Below are 20,273 nucleotides of genomic sequence, written 5' to 3'. Positions count from 1 at the left end.
AAAGGGAGAGGAAAGTGGTCTCTCTTTGTAGCTGCATTTAGTGGTTTGTAGTCAACACAGACCCTCCACTTACCATTCTTTATAGGCATCACCACTACGGGTGACACCCATTCTGAGTTTTCTACAGGATAGATGAATCCCACCTCCAACAGTTTCCTTACCTCGGCCAAGAGTGCCTTTTCTTGTATGACCCCCAGTCGTCGTAGCTTTTGCACAACTGGTTTTACCCCTTCCTTCAGCTTAATATGATGTTCCACCACTGTAATGCCTGTGATTCTTTCATAGTTGTCAATGAACAGGTTAGGAAATCCCATCAACATTTGCAAAAAACTATCTTTCTCCTCAAGTGTTAATTCTGTAGACAACATACCCTTCAACCTACTTTCTCCTAAGCCAGGTGATTTGCTCTCCTCTTCATTGGGTTGCCCTTTTGGTGATGGATCACCAGTTGTGCTTACCCTTTGTGGATCCTTCATAATGATACCCATCACATCAATGGAACTGTCACTTTTGTCGGTGGATGTGGCCTCCTCCTCAGAACTGGAAGATTCGCTAGTGGTTTCATCTGCCTATGTTTCCAGATTCATTTGCTTCTGCTTGCCAATCCTCATGTCGTAGAAGATTGTCTCCCCTTTCTTACCGGTCATGCGTAGAAGGCCAGTACCCCAGTACTGTTTTGCCTTCATGGCCATCAACCATGGCCTTCCCAAAATTAGTGGATAGCCCTCCCCCTTAGTAGGCATTACAAAAAAATCTACCTCTACCTCAGTGTTGAAAGCTTTGATTTTCACGGCACTTACCACACCCACACACTTTACTTTTGCGTTGTTTGCCATCTTTGCCTTGCATGGAGAAGGCCTGTCAACCTCGAGCCCTAATCGAAGCATCATAGCGTCGCTCATTACACAGATTTGTGCACCTCCATCAATGTAGGTGTTTCCAACCCTCTTTCCTTTTATGTGTACATCGACAATTGGAAGGATGTCATCCATGTTGCATCCCGAAATTGCTCCGGCTACCTTTGTTTTGGAGCATCTTGTACTTACCATTTTAGACCATTGTCGCCTTACTTTAGGTACAAGATTTAGCAAATGTGGCCATGTAATCTTCGGTCCTTGCTCTACCACATCCAATGTTAGATCATAGGGCTTAGAACTTTCCCCTAGCTGGAAGTCGGTGATGCCCAATTTCCGTCGTGGCCTGGATGGCCTCTTGCTAGTTTCTCCTCTCATGCTTCTCTCATCATCTGATTGTGTAGCCTTCTCCCTCCTAGCTCTTTTCACATTCATGGCCTCAAGTGGTTCTAAAAAGGTTACCTTCTCCTTATCCTTTGCTCTGGGTGGATCCACTACTACGGCTTTTCCTTTCTCATCTAGCCTTATGATGTTTACAAGGCGATCAGGTGGTGGGACTGGTGGAAGAGGTGGGATGGATGCTTGTAGTGGTGTCTTGGGTGGACGTAGAATTTGTGTTGGTGGGTTTGGTGCTCGGGGTGGGGGTGTTGTTTCTCTAGGGGGTGACAATTGGTTCCTCCTACCTCCTCTATTATAGTTTTGTCATGGTTTGGGACAGTAGTACATACCGTGACCGTCTTCTCCACAGTTGTAGCGATGATACTCCCTGTTTTGTCGTCGTGCTCTTCCAGGGTCTTGATCTCTTTCTTGACTCCTCCCTTGTTGTATTAAGTGGACAGACAAATTCCGCAGTTGGTCAGTAATATGGGCCAACATATCTTGTTGGTCATCTCTTACCCCAAGAGCCGGTGGTGGTGGTATGGTGGTTGTCGTAGTTGCTGGTCGACGCAATGTTCCTGCTTCTGTTGACTCGGTTTCTTTGGCTTTCATTCGCAGCTTCTTGTCCTTAAGGCGAGCAATCTCAACAGCTAACTCGTACGTAGCCGGGAATCTACCTTTCACCTTCTCCTTGAGAAGCGGCCATAAGCCATGCGTGAACCGATCTTTTTTTAGGAAATCGGGTGCAGCTTCCCCCCTTGCCAGTGACTCAACCCACCGTTCCCACAAATCCACAAATTTGGACTCATAGGTGGCATATTCTAAAAGACCCTCCTGCTTCAAGTCTCTCAACTTGTCCCACAACTTTTCTGAAGTGGTACCTCCCCCAAAGCGCCTCTTAAAAGCGGTTTTTAAGGGTTCCCAGTCATCCTTGGTTGCTTGTGGAAGTGCATTGTACCATGATCTAGCTTCTAGCTTCATGAGATGCTAGAAGATTCTAACCCGGGATTCATCCGTATCTTTGTTACTCACTACACATGCTACTTCAAAGTCATCTAGGAAGTCTGTTACCAAATCCTCCCCCTTCTTTCCTTTAAATGTTGGAAATGCTACACTTGCCATGATTACTGAGAGAGAGCTAGAAAGACACACTGCTTAACTTGCAAAAGTTTTTTTCTTCTTTACAAGGAGGCGTGTATACCCTCTTATACTAGGACATAGATTAAAACTTCAAACGGTACATTGCCTTGTACCAAAGGTAGGACAAATGGTTGATCTGATGCCAGAACCTCATAAAATCGCTCCCCACCCACCATGGTGTCAATGACGTGCTGGTAGTGAGCCTTCAAATCCAATATCACCTTGATTCAGTGTACACGTGTTGGTATGTGTGATCTGTCTTGAGGTAGGTTGTACTGATTCATGTGAAGCTTAGAGGTGCTTAGTCACTATCCAAGCTTGTGTGACTTTCTATACAAGGAGGTGAGGGTTGCTTTGGCCCCTTACTTAGCCTTGATTTTGTGTTTTGTGTGTGTATGAAAAAGTGAAGAGAGGGGGATTTTTGTTCTCCTGCTTATCGTGATGCTCGGATAGCTATGATCTCATCCTCTACCTACAAGCACAAACATATTTTATTGCATCATATATATATATATATATATATATATATATATATATATATATATATATATATATATATATATATATATATATATATATATATATATAGAGAGAGAGAGAGAGAGAGAGAGAGAGAGAGAGAGAGAGCGCCAAATCAATGTGCGAGCCTCTAGAGTGTGTGTGTGTGTGTGTTTGAGAGAGAGAGAGAGAGAGAGAGAGAGAGAGAGAGAGAGAGATTCAAAAGTGGGGAAAAGAGTGAGGCAAAATATTGAATGTGATACGTCATTATGCATGTGCACTACAGATGAGTCATAAAGACCTCCACATATTAAGGGTTTATAATTGGCAAGGTAGGCTTCTTGCAAAAGGTGGAGTCCCATGTAGGACAAAAAATCCTCACCCCTTAAGAAGGGAATATTCCCACAAGGGGTTTAAGTAAGCTCCATGTTCATAAGGGGGGGTAGGAATCCAAGCTATGCAGCCTGGTGTTAAATGCATATACGACCATTCTGAGACATTTCATCTTGTCAAAAACCCTCACTCTTCTTAAAAGTTCCTAGAGACTCCTTACCATAGCTATCATGCAATCATTGCACTCCAAAAGATAATCTTGTACACAACAAGCTTGGCAAGCTATGCTTTTGTTAAAAGCACCCATATTTTCCATACATATTGAATGTGAACGCCACTAAGCACGATATATATTTCCAAAATCTCATGCTAAACTATCTCTCTCAGCTGAATGTCTTGAATAATGTGACAACCTTCAAGGTGCTCTTGAATAAACATCGTGCTTGGAACTTGCTTGGTCATGCCAGATATAGTGTACTTTAGAAAACACATAATCAACAATGTAGTTTTGTAGATTGACTGATAATGCCAATTTGAATGATTTTGCCCATGTTAGAATGTTCGATAGTGTCACACGCCTTCAAAATGCAAGCGTGGTTGATAGAATTTGGAGAAATGCCCTCTCTTTGCATTTGTTGAATGAGAGAGAACATATTAGCATAATGCATAGGAGTTCTTCAAAAGTAACTCTGAATACTACACTGAATCTATTTGGAACTTTTATAGGCCCTATGTCAAATGTGCTTGTCGATTTCTTGGCCCTAAGGCCTCTTGTGAATCAAGCATTATCTGGTTTGATCATGCTATATGGTATGCCCTCAACGAGTGCTATCATTTAACGAGCAAAGAATGAGCAGCTAAAAGCGAGCGACGTATGGAAGCCACGCGCAACACTAGATTCTTATGTGCAATATAAATGTTATGTGCCATTCAAGTGAAGGCCTAGCTAACCTTGTTAGCAAAATGCCACTACCTCAATTCTCCACATAGGGAATCCTCTTAATTTCTTTTGATGTTCATTGTATATTTTGTATATGGCACTCAATCACATAGACTACAACCAAAGAAACACATGCTTGCCATTGTTGAAGTTATATCATTCTAGCCTTCATGAAGTTTTGGTGTGCAAAAGGTCGTCAAATAGACTTTATTTAGGTGCCTTTTAAACTACTTTTACACTCATAAAGAATTTATTCATTTGAGATTGACTCTTTTATCTTTGTTAGTAACTTGGCTACGGTGAAAACAAGGAAAAACTCACAATGGTCTTAGTAAGGTAGTTCATGATAATGATAGTCACACTTAGGCCTAGATCCCTTTTTTCACTCTCTCTTGAGCCAAACTCACAAGAATGAATTTTCCCTTATTCTATTCCTTGCTAATGATAAAATTTTCCTGGAAAATTTTCACGATTTTAATTTCTTGAAGAAAACCTACACAATGCTAGGGTGTATATGTAGAAACTGATAAAAAATCATTCAAAGTTGAGATTTACTTTGGTATTTCCCCTTTTTATTCTTGATGGTTGAAGTTTTTCAATCTATGAAAGCTTGATTCCTTGTCCATATACCCCCTTCTCTCTCTCTCTCTCTCTCTCTCTCTCTCTCTCTCTCTCTCACCCAAGAATTTCCTCACATTCATGATTGCCAACCAAGTAATTGCAAGACTTTTTTGTCCAATGTGCAGTTGTTAAAATGAAAAATATCATCATTAAACAATGAGATACCAAAATCCCAAAAGTGATAGGGTACCATATGTCTTTGTGCATTGGAATTTTGTATTACATCTATATATGTGCTTTGGTTGTATGAGATCGTTCAAATGACATATGGATCTCCATGTGTATATTTGCATTGAACTAGGTCTACCCCTAGGGTAACATTTTCAATTTTTTTTTTCAAACTCAAAACTGTGAGTGGATGTATTGAATGCTCCAAAATAAATCTACAAAGCAACCTCAAGCTCGTGTCGAGCATTGTAGGGTTTCATAATACATCGATAAATTAATCAAAATTTTCAAAATGCTAATTAATTTCCTTATTCATCAATACCAAACCCAAAAATTGTTGGCAACTAGTTGTGATTATTTCTCTAGGTAGAGAGGGCGGGATGTTCTATCTAGGATATGTTGCCGCAACCATTTGATTTACTTACTTCACTTAACTTCTCCTTAACTAACATATATTCTCTCTCTCTCAGGTCTTGAGTTCAAGACCCGTAGGGTAGATCTCCGAGGTCTCATGGGATTGTTTCCAAAGGACATTTAAAATTAAACTCTCTTCTCATGAATGTGTGTGTGAATAACGAGAGATTGAACAACCTTTCTATCGCTCAAGTGTGGCAGATTGGTTTCAAGTTTCTCATGGAGTATCAATTTTCTATGGATTATCAATAGGTCTTTAGTTTAAGATTAGTCAGATAGATCTTTGAGGTCACTTATGATCTTATGACCTTAAAATGTCTTTTTTTTTCAAAAGTTTTAATAGTATTATGTTTCTCTCTCTCTCTCTCTCTCTCTCTCTCTCTCTCTCTCTCTCTCTCTGTTGGAGAGATATACTAGACTGCCTCGACTGTGTGATAGTCATCCCATTTTCGGTGTGCGTTAAAAAGACAAAGGCATGCTGCGTGTTTGCTTATGGCTGCTCGTTCTCGATTATCTCACTAAAAAAGTTGCTATTCCATTGTGAGAGAGAGAGAGAGAGAGAGAGAGAGAGAGAGAGAGAGAGAGAGTCCAAGCTCATGCACCGGCTTCAACGGCCACATGAGAAAAACTATACACTGTTGATGCAATTGCACGATAGTAATTTGACCAGTGCAAAAGCCCATGCAGCTAGTAGTCGATCGTTCACCTATCAGAAGCCTATGCCTGTAGCAAAAGAGAGCAAAGGGAAGAGGGCAGCTTGTTTAGCAACATCCACTAGGTACGTATAAGCTGTATTATAGCCATGTTAGGTCAGAATATGTGTTTACAATATTACTCTTAAACATTGTTTTTCTAGGAGCTGTAGTTTTGAAATGGAGTATTGTTGTAATAATTGGGCTTGCATAATTTCAAGAGAAGCCATCATTTTTCTTTTGCATGTTAAAGATTAAGCTCTTCTTTGCAGAGAATGTGACGACTCGGTGCATTCGGCCAGTGAGCTTGCAACCAAGCTTATGAGATTCCTCTTGACAGGCATTCAAGTGCAGGGCATGAGCCCCATGAGGGGTAGTCCATATTGTAGACAAGGGAAGAGCCCAGCAAAGCAAAGTGATTTAGTTTCCAAGAACGTGGAGCCCGTGCATGGCGACAAAGGATTGTAGGCACAAAAATCATGAATGTTGCAACGAGAGATCTGCAAATGGAGTAAAGCGTACATCGTCTAAATCATCACACGGAAAATGAAGCGCAGCATTATCATGAGCTGATCTAGCGGTTGATCCTAGAAATGGTGCAAAGTCTCTGAGAAGCTTATACACATTGACAAAGGATGGCACTTTGATTTCCCTGAGCTCTAACGTGAATGCTATGCCTTACAAAGACTCAGAGTGCAGAAACGAGCGAGCAGCCTGCAATATTGCTGAGACTAAACTACCTGAGCCTAATACTACAATCTCCATTTGGAGGATGTGATCTGGGACGGGACAATTGCGAGGGCCCTTCGTAGCCCCGGTGTTGAGCTCCATACAATCATCCCCGGACGGGCTTCACCCTTATGGGAAGCAGCCGCATGATCAGCCTACAATCTAGCAGTTCTAATGACAGCAGTTATAGTGTGATGAAGATGGGGTCGACCTGCGTGGTCGTCGACGACGATAGCATCTTTGACTATATCAATATGCGCACTGTCGCAGCCGCAGGTGCTTTCTCGCCTGCATCAAAGGGATCCGATGAGTCGCAAGCATATTCGGGGGCCATCAGGACGTTTGTGGTCAATCTTCATCAGGTCTTTTAATTGGTGTCTGCCATCAGGACGTTTGTGATCAAACCTCATCAGACCCCATTATCTGGTACTATAATTAATAGCATTGGTGAATAATTCATGTATCGACAAATTAATTTTGAACCAGCTTAATATTATTATTATTGCTTTGGAGTCGAGAGACAGACAATATAGAGTCTAGGCACTCGACACAAGCACTTGTAGTACAGTCATGTGTGAAGGAGTACGAGCGGAAGTGCGACGCGAGAGAGAGAGTGCGAGAAGAAGAGCACGGCGATATGATGAACTCGCTCTACTGTAATGTGTAGAGCATAGTGAGTTCTTATTAGGTTTTTACAAAAGAATATGTGTACATACCTGGCGGCCCGCCCACTTACCTGGGCGACCACATTGGGCTTTATACCCCAACAACCTCCCACTTAAAGTCCAATGTGGTACTTTAAGTGTGAGAGAAGCTACTATACAAGCTAATATACAAGAGATGTAGAGAAGTGATGTACTACCTTACACCTAACTACTTGCGAAAATGCGCAAAGCTCTATGAGGGAAGTCCTTTTGTAAGGAGATCAACAGGATTTTCTGTGGTGTGAACTTTGACAAGCTGAAGTTGCTTATCCTCGAGCATTTCCCTGATGAAATGATACTTCACATCCACATGCTTTGTCTTTGAGTGATAAACTGGATTGCGAGCCAATTGTATAGCACTTTGACTATCACAATATAACACAGGCATCTCTTCTTTGATTCCCAAATCTTGGATAGGAGAATGAGACGGACACTGGATGCAATCTCCCCCATTGCAAGAGTGACCATTTTCCTCTTGCACGTATTTGTTTTATAGATTTCTTAAATGGTCAATTGTGAGTACAAACTGGTCGGTCGGTCATAAATGGCCAAAGCTCATAAAGAGCACTTGAATAATCAAATATACATAAAATATAATATCCTTCTACATAATCCATTATCTGCTAATACTTTTGCCACCTGTCAACTGCAATAAATGGATAAATATCAATTCCATAACACCTGTGTTACTAGTGCAAAAGAAAGACGACACATATCGTATGTGTGTCAACTATAGAGCACTAAATAGGATCACTATCAAGAATAGGTTTCCCGTTCCACTGGTAGAAGACCTATTTGATAAGCTACAAGGATCGACCTACTTCACTAGGATTGACCTAAAAAGTGGCTATCATCAAATAAGGATAGTTGATCAAGTCATTGTAAAAACCGCATTTCACACTACGTTTGGTCTTTATGAATATATTGTCATGCTTTTTGGCTTGACCAATGCACGAGCCACATTCAAGCGCTTGATGGAGAAGCTATTCAGGCCTCAACGAACCTTCAGTGGAGTATTCTTTGATGCTATTATCATCTACTCTAATTCATTAGATGAACACAAGCAACACCTTTAGGTAATATTTCAAGTTCTAAGAGAGAATAAACTTTATGTTAATAAAAAGAAAAGTGATTTTTTCTTGCAAGAGATTTAGTATTTAGGTCACATTATCTCTCAAGATGGCATCCAAATGGATCCATCAAAGTTAGAGGTAATAAAAGGATGGTCTAAACCAAGGAATCTTCATGAACTAAGAAGCTTTATAGGTATGGGTGCATACTATAGACGCTTCATAGAAAAGTTCTCACAAATTGTGGGACCATTATATGACCTTACAAAGAAAATCGTTAGGTATACATGGTCTGCTAAGGAGAACAATGCTTTCGAAAAGCTTAAAGAAAAGCATATCTCTCAACCTGTGCTTACACTACCGGATCTCTCAAAGCCATTTGAGGTCCAATGTGACGCTTGTGGTGATTGCCTTGGAGCTGTTTTGCTCCAAGAAGGGCACACCATAGGCTATGAAAGTCGAAGGCTCGACCCTATTGAGCAAGCCCTAGGCATATATGAAAAGGAACTCCTCACAGTTCTACATGCCTTAGACTCATGGAAGCACTATTTATGGGGGATTCCTTTCATTCTGCGAACGGATCACTAAAGTCTCTTAAGTACTTCATGACGTAGACCAAGCTATCCGACAAAAAAATGATGTGGGAAAATTTTCTTTCGCAATTTCATTTTCATATTGCTCACATTGCTGGCAAGCATAATCAAGTAGCCGATGCACTCTCAAGATGACCGAGAGTGAATACAGTTTCCATAGTAACTCACAATGATCTATCTTCTATGATAGATGAGTATGCTATTCATCCCAATTTTAGAGATGTGATTTTAGCCCTTGCATTAGTGAAGAAAGAGGAACCATTTACTTTACAACATGGTTATCTTCTCTATGGCAATAGACTATGAGTTATTAACTCACTCCATAAGAAAGGAATATATGAATCTCATGCTCCTCCTTATGCGGTGTCGTGCCGTGGCACATGTATAGTGGGAACGGAAGCTAAGCCCTACAATATTATGGATTTCATGTGTATGTATTAAGTGTGTATAAGTATATGCATTTTCTATTTAGCATGCAAAAAGCTAGTCGAAGTCTGATGTGTCACTCTTGTTGGCAATGGGCTTCGTACTATGATCCCGGGCTTCTTTGTGAACCTCTTCTTGGAGCCATGATGAAATAAGCCTATAAAACATACCTCCTATCTACTAGGCATCCTAGGTGGCATATGACATGTGTAGCATGGCCAAAAGTGGCCTTAGTCATAGTATACCCCATGAGGTGTCATTCTACACATAGTAGGTGCACTTTGGAGTGATTATGGACCTAGAAAAATCCCTTAGAAAAGTGGTTACGTGTTTGTTTGATGTGATCCATGATGTATGCAAAGCTCTCTCTCAATTATTTATGAAGATATTTTATGCACATGTTCCCACCATAGCTCAACAACTCTTGGAGGCTTAACCCTTGACATGTGGCCGCAAGGAGAAGATATCTGGAGAAAGATCTAGAAGAACCTCTAGATATTTCTCGAAGAGAAAGATCTAGAAACTTTGAAGATAATTTCAAGATATTTTGAAAAGATAGACACTTGTCACACAAATCCCTTGGATATTTCTAAGCAAATATGTTCTTCAAGGGCAACTTCACCTATAAATAGAGCCTCTTGTCCCTCACTTGGGCATCAAGCAAACCATCAAGCAATCAAGCGCTCAAGCAATCCCCACAATCAAGCAACTCTATCAAGCCATCACCCAACCTCCTAGCCATCTCCTTGAGTGAAACTTTCTCTCAATTTCAGCCCAACGCATCTTGATCTTGCTACCTCATGCCTCAAGCCTTCTATCTCCTCACTTGTAATACTCATACACTCTATGCAACCTTCTTTCATGAATAAAGACACATTGTTTGTGGCTCGCAAACGGTGTTGGGTACTACTACTCATCTTCTACTTCATCAAGTTGGCTACAAGACCACAAAGTCTTGAGGTGTGCTTCACTTATTTGGCTTGAGCTTGTGTGGGTCTTTGTGTTGTTTGACTGCTTTCTAAACTTTCTTAGATGTATAATCCCAATGGTGTAACCTTTCAACCCTTTCACTTTGTGAAAAATATTAGGATTAATTTTTGTATTAGCCATAAAATCCACTTCCAACAGAGAATTGTGTTACTCTTTGGTCCGGAAAGACTGCGAGAAATTCTTCTTTCTCCACGTCCTCTTATTTTGCCACTACTAGACTACTCTAATTCTTTCGATGTGCACATATTTATTCTCCTCTAGGGGTTGAGCCTTACGAACCAAGAAGACTTGTACACACGGCTCACTCCTATCACTAGGCAAAACATCTACATCTTTGTAAGCACCAAGCCCGGGGCAGTCACTTTTTAGAATGTGTATGATATCACGTGAGTTAATCGGAGAGGATTATTAAAAGACCAAAATGTATAAAAATGTATACATACAGAGGGGGGTGGGGGTTTTTTAAATAGGCTCACAGTGTAAGTATAGTATGTATATTGGGATATTATTAATTACCTCTTGAACGCACGTGATATAGGGGTCTTTTGATAAGTGACTACCCCAGGGCACTAAGTCACAGTTTCAAAGAACCATTTGCAGTCTATTTGGAGCACAACGACTTGCTGCTATAAATGCATTTGCGAACCCTTTCATCTTACCTTTGATTAGATACGATCAAAACCTTGATGTTTTCATCTTTGTTTTATTTTGAGGGTTTCACGTGTGCATATGTGTGTGTTTGCGTGTAAGATTCCAATGGCTACACACAATGTATTTGCTATAAACACTAAGCTTGCTTAAGTGAAAGCCTTCACAGTCTCCCCACAAACCCTCATAGCTAGAGTTCCGGCGCCTTCCTAGCAAGACCGCCAACTCTTTGACACACTTTTTGGTGAACCCGACGTGAAGTTTGTCAGGGTGAGTTAATGGGGATCTACAAGCTACTTCAACCATGGGTGATCATCATCCGCAGCAGCAAGGTATGCCTTTTGATCCCACTACAATGCAAATGTTTCAAGAATTTTCCTTTTTTATGCAACAACAACATGCTACAGAAAGACGAGAAGTGTCAGCAACCAAATCTATTCAAGCAGTGGTGCACAAAATGGATCAATTCAATGGGAAAGATGTGACAAAGTATCTTCGTGGCTATGTAAAGGGGATGGAGTTGTATCGTGTGCCAGAAGATGAGATGCTCCAAAGCTTTGACCTTGTTGTGAATCCCGAGATTAGGGAGCATGTGAGAGGAATCAAGAATGAGCATGGAAGAAATTGGGAGGAGTTCAAGCTAGTGATGAAGGAGGAGTATTTCATGGAGGACTCTGAGAGAGTAACAAAGAGAAATTTCCTGGAGTGGGTAGCCAAGCCGAAGGAGGGGTTCTCTCCAATAGAGCTACTCAGGGAGTTTGAGCGATGATATGCTCAACTCACAAGGACAGAGAATGCCACACTCGACTCAGAAAAGACAGATCTCTTCTTACAAGCAACAGGAAAGGAGCTCAAGGAGCAATTGGAGCTACTTCTTGAGGACAAAGATGTTGAGCAGAGACTGAAGACAGATTGGAACGAAGTTGAAGCTGATGTTTTATTACTTGCCAAGCACCAAAGGAGACGGGATAAGATGGTTGTTGGTAGTGCACCATCTACCTCCACAGCTTCTGAAAAGATGGTAAAGCCTTGTTCCTTTATAATTCCAAAAGTTGATGACGTTGTAATAGATGAGCTTGTGAAAGGTATGAGGGATTTAAAAGTAAAACTCACAAAGCTTGAAGATAAAGGGCAACCATTGGCACCATCTTCAAGGCAAAAACAACAACCTAAAGAAGGTTTTGTTCATAGATGCATATGGTGTGACAGCACAGAGCATGCTAGGAGAGAATGTTCAGTGAATCTTTGAGAAAAGATCTTGTCTCCTTCAAGGATGGGAAGATTCACTTAAGGGAGACAGGTTTACCCTTAAGGGCTAACTTTGGGAAAGGAGGAATGCAGAGTTTGGTAGAGGATATGGCCACTACCCATGCCATCTCTGCATCTGAGGCATCTACTTACACAGTCAAGATTGAACCATTGAGGAGTTTTGAAGAAAGGGAAACTTACAAGAGAAGTCCTGCATGAAGCAGGTGACTGTATTTGTCTAGAAACAGGATGGAATGACCCTGTGGACTCCTTGTTAGTGCATCCTATATTGCAAAATGCCAAAACAACGAAGTGTTTGTGGAAGAAAAGCGCAGGCGAGAGAGTGGTGACGAAGGACCATAAAAAAGAATTACTAAAAGAAGCGACACAATACCTCCTTGAGCGCCTCCAACACAGGAAGCACCCCCAACTGAAGCGACTATGGAAGAAAGTACAACTGGGAGGAAAAAGGAGTCATCAAAAGGTAAGCCTAAAACTCCAACTTATAAGTTACCGTCTGATATTGAGGCTGCGACAGACTTAAAGAAAGTTCTAGAAGAAAGAATTTTGAATAGCAAAATAGAGTTTACCTTGGGGGAGGTCCTTGTCATAGCCAAGCGCAATTTTCACAAGGAGATCATTGATATCATCAAGAGGAAGAGGAAAACTCTTGTTGACACCATTTGCCCGCAATCTGAAGGAGAAAGCTTAAAGACACATGTAATACAGGTGGAAGACAGAGAGCATGATGAGGATGTGGTAGGGTGCTACCATTCTTCTGGGAGAACAAAGCAAGTATAGTTTTCAAATGAAGATGAGGAGTACGAAGCCATTCCAAGAAGTCACTTTTCCAAGAATCATTGGGCAAGGAGCTACGATAGAGACAATGGTCAAGGTGAGTGATCTACTAGAGACATTTGTTGCCTTGATTGACCATTGCTCAGAAATAAACATAATGTCAAAGAGCTTATTCAACAAGTGCAAATTACCAATGGACACAAATCATGGTTGGATGGTTAAGGTAGAAAATAATTCATCAGGTGACTTATATACAGCTTGTCCTAGTGTGAAAGTGACTATTGGAGATGTAAAGGAAGAGCAGAATTTCTTTGTACATGACACATCTTCTTATGATCTCATCCTTGGACAACCCTACATTGTAGGGATTAGAATGGAAACAAAGCTAATGGATGATGGTTCTGCTTATGCTAGGATAAGAAGTAAAGATGAAAAACATGTTGTTCAATTTCTCACTATCTGTGTGCATCATGAAAGAAATCGTGACAGTCTCCGAGAGCGCCCATTGCCCAGATTGAGTAAAGAGTTTTCTGATCATCACGAGAGAATGGGTTTTGGCCAGGTACCATTGTAGAGCGGGATTATGATGGTACAAAAAGGGAAAGTTTCTCACATAAGGAGGTTTTCTGTACAGGTTTTGCAGGTCTAACAGAATATGGATATGTCTCTTTTCTAAAATGTGAGAACTTGAGTCGAGGTTCCTGCAAACATGTACATAGTCTACGAAAGGAGTGGAAAGAACATGGTTTGCTAGGAAACAATGAAAACATAATAGGTGTGTTTGAGGAGTTTTCTTTCGTGGACACATTACAGGATCTGCAGTCTATAGTAGATTATCCTTTGCATGACCAAAATGAGATAGTGAAAGTATGCTCACTTGAAATGTACAATGTGGTTGAGGCATTTCAAAAGGAACAGGAGGATAGGAAGCAAAAACATGAAGTAAAGGTGGACACCAAGTACAAGACTATGTCAAAGAAGGTAAAACCAGTGGCACTTCCTTTGCCAAAGGAATGCAAGAAAAAGCTAGAACAGGCTTCTTTGCAACCTAGTCTCAGAGATCCAAAAGGGATTGGACATAGGTTTACAAAGGAGTCTCTAAAGCAATTGAAGATTGGGAATGAGGACTCCTTGACACATGTTGAAAGGGAATGTTTTGAAGAGATGCTCTCTAAACATGGAAAAGCATTTGCATTTGAGCCACATGAGATAGGATGTGTAGATCCTCCCATTGTTTCTCCTATGGTGATCTTTACCATCCCTCATGTACCTTGGAACTTACGGCCAATACCAGTTCCAAAGGCTCACTTACCAAAGTTAATTGAGCTGCTAAATGAGAAGATCAAGATGGGTATTTTGGAGCCTTCATGTGCTCCATACTCAAACCGGTGGTTCACAGTACCAAAGAAGAATGGAGCTTTGCGCTTCATCCAAGATATGCAGCCGGTCAACAAAGTCACAATCAAGAATATGGGTACAAGGCCAATTGTGGATGAGTTTGCAAAAGCATTTGCAGGAAGGGCAATATATTCTATGGGAGATTTGTACTCAGGGTATGATCAGTTCCAACTAGCAATGGAAAGCAGGGATTTGACTACCATGAGGACACGCTTGGGTTTGGTAAGGATGTGTACCTTACCACAGGGAGCAACCAATTTGGTTGCACATATGATGAATGGTATGAATAAGGTCTTACGTGACTTTATTCCCCAAGTAACTATGCCCTTTCTTGATGATGTTCCTATCAAAGTATGTGAAGTAAGTAATAAAGATGAAGCTTTGGATTCCAAGGGGTGATGCAACTTTGTGGCACAACACATAGATGATTGTGACAAGATCCTATCCAGATCGGAAGAGGTGAACCTTACCCTCTCAGGACAAAAGTCTATGTTTGGAGTGAAGGAGGTGTTGATTGTTGGGCACATGTGTGGTCCCAATGGGAGACGACCTTGTCCAGCAAAAATTGATGCAATCCAGAAGATGAAGGAGGTATGCATATCTGTGAGTGAAGTTTGTAGATTTCTTGGTGCATATGTGTTTTATGTTATATGGATTCCACATTATGCACATGTAGCAGATCCTTTGTACCAGTTGTTAAGGAAAAATCAAAAGTTTCATTGGGGAGACGCACAAGCAAGGGCTATAAGAAAGCTAAAGGATTTGCTACAACAAGCACCGACTTTAAGAAAGGTAAACTATGAGTGTGGAAAGCCAGTAATAGTGACAGTGGATACGAGTCTGATAGGAATTGGATGGGCAATAGGGCAGGATGACGAAGAGGGACATAGGTATGTGGCAAGGTTTGGAGCCAAGGTTCTAAGTACTCAACAAAGGAACTACCCACAGGTAAAACGGGAGTTGTGGGGCATGGTCACAACACTAAAGTGTGAAAAGGAGTACTTGATTGGAGCATATGTGGTTGTGGAAACAGATTTTTTGCCACTCCTTGGAATGATTACAAGCTGCTCAACACGAGAAATTGCCATGCTAAGATGGATTGCCTACATTAAGTCCTTGAATCCTGAGTTCACGCATATTACAAGAAAAGACAATCCGGTAGCAGATATGCTATCAAGGGCAAGGTATGAGGATGACCAAGACATGGTAGATGATAGTGAAGATGTAGGCACAAGGTTCTACTCCATTAATCATGTTGAGCATAATGATGTTGGCACACCTAGTGCACTTGAGTTGTTTTTAGAAGAATGGTATGAAGGAGATTGATTGCTTATGGTCATTATTTGAGTACTTTAACAAAACAGGGTGATTGGTTTGAGCATGAGTTTAAGAGGATACACAGAAAAGAATATGGGTACTTTCTGCAGGATGGTTACTTATGGAAACATCCAAAATAGAGGGGTGCTATACCACAAAGGGTAGTATGTAACAAACAGAGTCAAGTAAAGCTCATGTAGGAGTTTCATGAGAACCTATGGGCTGGACACCGTGGTGTGCGGGCAACCTTTTCAAAGCTAAAGGAAAGATATTAGTGGAAAGGTATGTACAAGGATGTATCCCTCTTTGTGGAATCATGTGTAACATGTCAAATGTATTCAAATGTGCGACATCGTGATAGGTTGCATCCTACTTATCCACTAGCCATGCATTACAAATGGGTTGTGGATCTAGTCACCATGCCTATAGGAGTCTCGCAAATGAGGTACTTGGTTCTTGCAAGAGAAGACTTGACTAATCAGGTTGAAGGGCGAGCTTTAAGGACAAAGACTACAGAGGCAGTATGTAAATTTCTCCTTGAGGATGTAATATGCCGCTATCGTTGTGTGGGAAAGATAACTAGAGACAGAGGAGAGCTGGATGCTGAGGAAGCAAGGGAATTATTTTCTAGGATATGAATCAAGCTTTCCCTTACCACCGCTCACAATCCGGAAGTCAATGGGAAAAGTGAAAGAGGGAATCCGCCAATCATCAAAGCCTTGGCTAAAGCTTGTGAAGGGAGAATTAGTGAGTGGCCAAAACTATAACCATATGCTCTATGGATTGATCACACGACACACAGCTCAGTAACTGGCTACATGCCTGTAGAATTGATGTATGGTCAAAAGACTATAATGCACATTGAAGAGACCATTCCCACATGGAATGTGCTACCTTGGCAAGATGGGCTTAGCAGAGAAGATCTCCTTGGCTTACGTATAAGATAGCTAGAAAGAAGGCCTGAAGATATTGAGGTTGCAAAAGAAAGATTGAAGAATGCCAAGTTGAAAAGCAAGGACTACTTTGATAGACGACACAGTCTAAGAAGGAAGGTAATTAAGCAAGGAGATTGGGTTTTAGTGTATGACAATAGTCTTGATAACCAACATACTGTCATGCAAAAGGTTTCAAAAAGATGGTTTGGACCGTATATAGTCAAGTATGTACATGACAATGCCACTTACACCTTGGCTGAATCGGATGGAACAAAGATAAAGATACCCATTGCAGGAAAGAGAATCAAGGTATTCAAAAGAAGAGAGGATAGTCATCCGGCTGATGAAGTAATTGAGAATGAAGTTTTGGAATCACCCAGTGAAGATGATGAAAAAGAAACTCCAAGAGAGTCAAACTTGCAAATATTGACTGTGGCACATACCCGAGGATGTGCAGGTTTAGAGGGGGTGGATGTCGTGTTGTGGCACGTGCATAATGGGAACGGAAGCTAAGCCCTACAATATTATGGATTTCATGTGTATGTATTAAGTGTGTATAAGTATATGCATTTTCTATTTAGCATGCAAAAAGCTAGTCGAAGTCTGATGTGTCACTCTTGTTGGCAATGGGCTTCGTACTATGATCCCGGGCTTCTTTGTGAACCTCTTCTTGGAGCCATGATGAAATAAGCCTATAAAACATACCTCCTATCTACTAGGCATCCTAGGTGGCATATGCCATGTGTAGCATGGCCAAAAGTGGCCTTAGTCATAGTATACCCCATGAGGTGTCATTCTACACATAGTAGGTGCACTTTGGAGTGATTATGGACCTAGAAAAATCCCTTAGAAAAGTGGTTACGTGTTTGTTTGATGTGATCCATGATGTATGCAAAGCTCTCTCTCAATTATTTATGAAGATATTTTATGCACATGTTCCCACCATAGCTCAACAACTCTTGGAAGCTTAACCCTTGACATGTGGCGGCAAGGAGAAGATATTTGGAGAAAGATCTAGAAGAACCTCTAGATATTTCTTGAAGAGAAAGATCTAGAAACTTTGAAGATAATTTCAAGATATTTTGAAAAGATAGATACTTGTCACACAAATCCCTTGGATATTTCTAAGCAAATATGTTCTTCAAAGGGCAAATTCACCTATAAATAGAGCCTCTTGTCCCTCACTTGAGCATCAAGAAAACCATCAGGCAATCAAGTGCTCAAGCAATCCTCACAATCAAGCCACTGTATCAAGCCATTACCCAACATCCTAGCCATCTCCTTGAGTGAAACTTTCTCTCAATTTCAGCCCAACACATCTTTAGCTTGCTACTTCATGCCTCAAGCCTTCTATCTCCTCACTTGTAGTACTCATACACTCTATGAAACCTTCTTTCATCGATAAGGAGGCATTGTTGGTGGCTCTCAAACGGTGTTGGGTACTACTACTCATCTTCTACTTCATCAAGTTGGCTACAAGACCACAAAGTCTTGAGGTGTGCTTCACTTCTTTGGCTTAAGCTTGTGTGGGTCTTTGTGTTGTTTGACTGCTTTCTAATCTTTCTTAGATGAATAATCCCAATGGTGTAACCTTTCAACCCTTTCACTTTGTGCAAAATATTAGGATTAATGTTTGTATTAGCCATAAAATCCACTTCCAACAGAGAATTGTGTTACTCTTTGGGCCGGAAAGACTGCGAGAAATTCTTCTTTCTCCACGTCCTCTTATCTGCCATTACTAGACTACTCTAATTATTTCGATGTGCACATATTTATTCTCTTCTAGGGGTTGAGCCTTGCTTTCTTAATATTACTATGAACCAAGAAGACTTGTACACACGGCTCACTCCTATCACTAGGCAAAACATCTACATCTTTGTAAGCACTAAGTTACAGTTTCAAAGAACCATTCGTAGTCTATTTGGAGCACAATGACTTGCTGCTATAAATGCATGAGTGAACCCTTTCATCTTACCTTTGATTAGATATGATCAAAGCCTTGAGGTTTTCATCTTTGTTTTGTTTTGAGGGTTTCACCTGTGCATATGTGTGTGTCTGCATGTAAGATTCCAATGGCTACACACAATGTATTTGCTACAAACACTAAGCTTGCTTAAGTGAAAGCCTTCACAGTCTTCCCACAAACCCTCACAGATAGAGGCCCGGTACCTTCCTGGAAAGATCTCCAACTCTTTGATAGCGGGACATAGAGGGATTCAATCTACCCTAAAAGGAATTGAAACATATTTCTATTGGCCTACCATGAAAGAAAACATGCAAGAGTATGCTTCTAAATGTTTGGTATGCTAAAAGACAAAATTTGATAGAGGGAAGCAACCTCAATTGCTTCAACCCTTGCCATTCCCTCATTCACCATGGGAAAGCGTATACATGGATTTTATCTTTGGATTGCCTAAGTCTATCCATGGAAATACGGGAATATGGACGATAGTAGACAGGTTTAGTAAACAAGCTCATTTTATACATGTCAAAAAGACTATCAAAGCCCATCAAATGGCAACTCTCATTATTTCACAAATTTTCAAGTACCATGGCTTGCCAATGTCCATAGTGTTAGATAGAGATCCTAGAATGACCAGTAATTTTTGGAAGGGTCTCTTTGAGAATTTAGGGACAACGCTAGACTTCTCTTCGGCCTATCATCCACAAACGGATGGCCAAAGTGAAATAGCTAACCTAACAATTCTTGATCTACTAAAAGCCTATGTAACGGAAGTAGATCAAAGGTACCAATGAGAGAAGTACTTACCCTTAGTGGAGTATGCTTACAATAACACTGTACATACTTCCATTGGAAAAGCACCTTTTGAGGTAATTGAGGGAAGATCAAAAAGTCCCTTGATACTTAAGGTTCATGGAAAGATATTCGCTGCAGATGAGTATAGCCGAGACCTACAAGAATCTTTTCAAAAGATTAAGGATGCTATCTCTATCTCACAGCAAAGGCAAAAGGCTACTACTGCTGACAAGCACAGAAGAGCCCAAGACTTTAATGAAAATGATTGGGTCTTATTAAAATTTCCCAAGGCTCGACTAAGGCACACGGCGGGCAAGAATCCTATGGGACACCAAAAGTACTATGCTAAACTAGCAAAAAGATTCTTAGGCCAATCAATGAGATGGCCTATCAACTCAAGTTTCCCAATCACTGTCTCATACACAATTATTTCCATGTGAGCCTATTAAAGCCTTACAAAGGAGAGCCACCTCAAGAACCAACTACTGAAGACCCACCGGAGATCGAGGACCAAGAAGAGGTGCTGCAGCCCGAGTCCATTCTCCGACATGAAGACAAAGTATTAAGAAGCGGCAAGACTATCCGACGATATCTTATTAATTTTAAGAATTATCCTTTTGA

At 40.9% G+C, this 20,273-nt stretch overlaps 1 pseudogene; it reads left to right on the top strand.

Annotated features, from left to right (window-relative positions):
• The first annotated feature begins 6,148 nt into the window (after nt 1-6,148).
• Nucleotides 6,149-12,665, top strand: LOC147464678 (uncharacterized; annotated as a pseudogene).
• Nucleotides 12,666-20,273: the final 7,608 nt, after the last annotated feature.

The sequence above is a fragment of the Adiantum capillus-veneris genome, chromosome 1 (genome assembly GCF_014529385.1).
Source record: "Adiantum capillus-veneris isolate H3 chromosome 1, ASM1452938v2, whole genome shotgun sequence".
Classification (NCBI taxonomy): domain Eukaryota; kingdom Viridiplantae; phylum Streptophyta; class Polypodiopsida; order Polypodiales; family Pteridaceae; genus Adiantum; species Adiantum capillus-veneris.
This window is presented reverse-complemented; position numbering and strand designations above follow the sequence as displayed.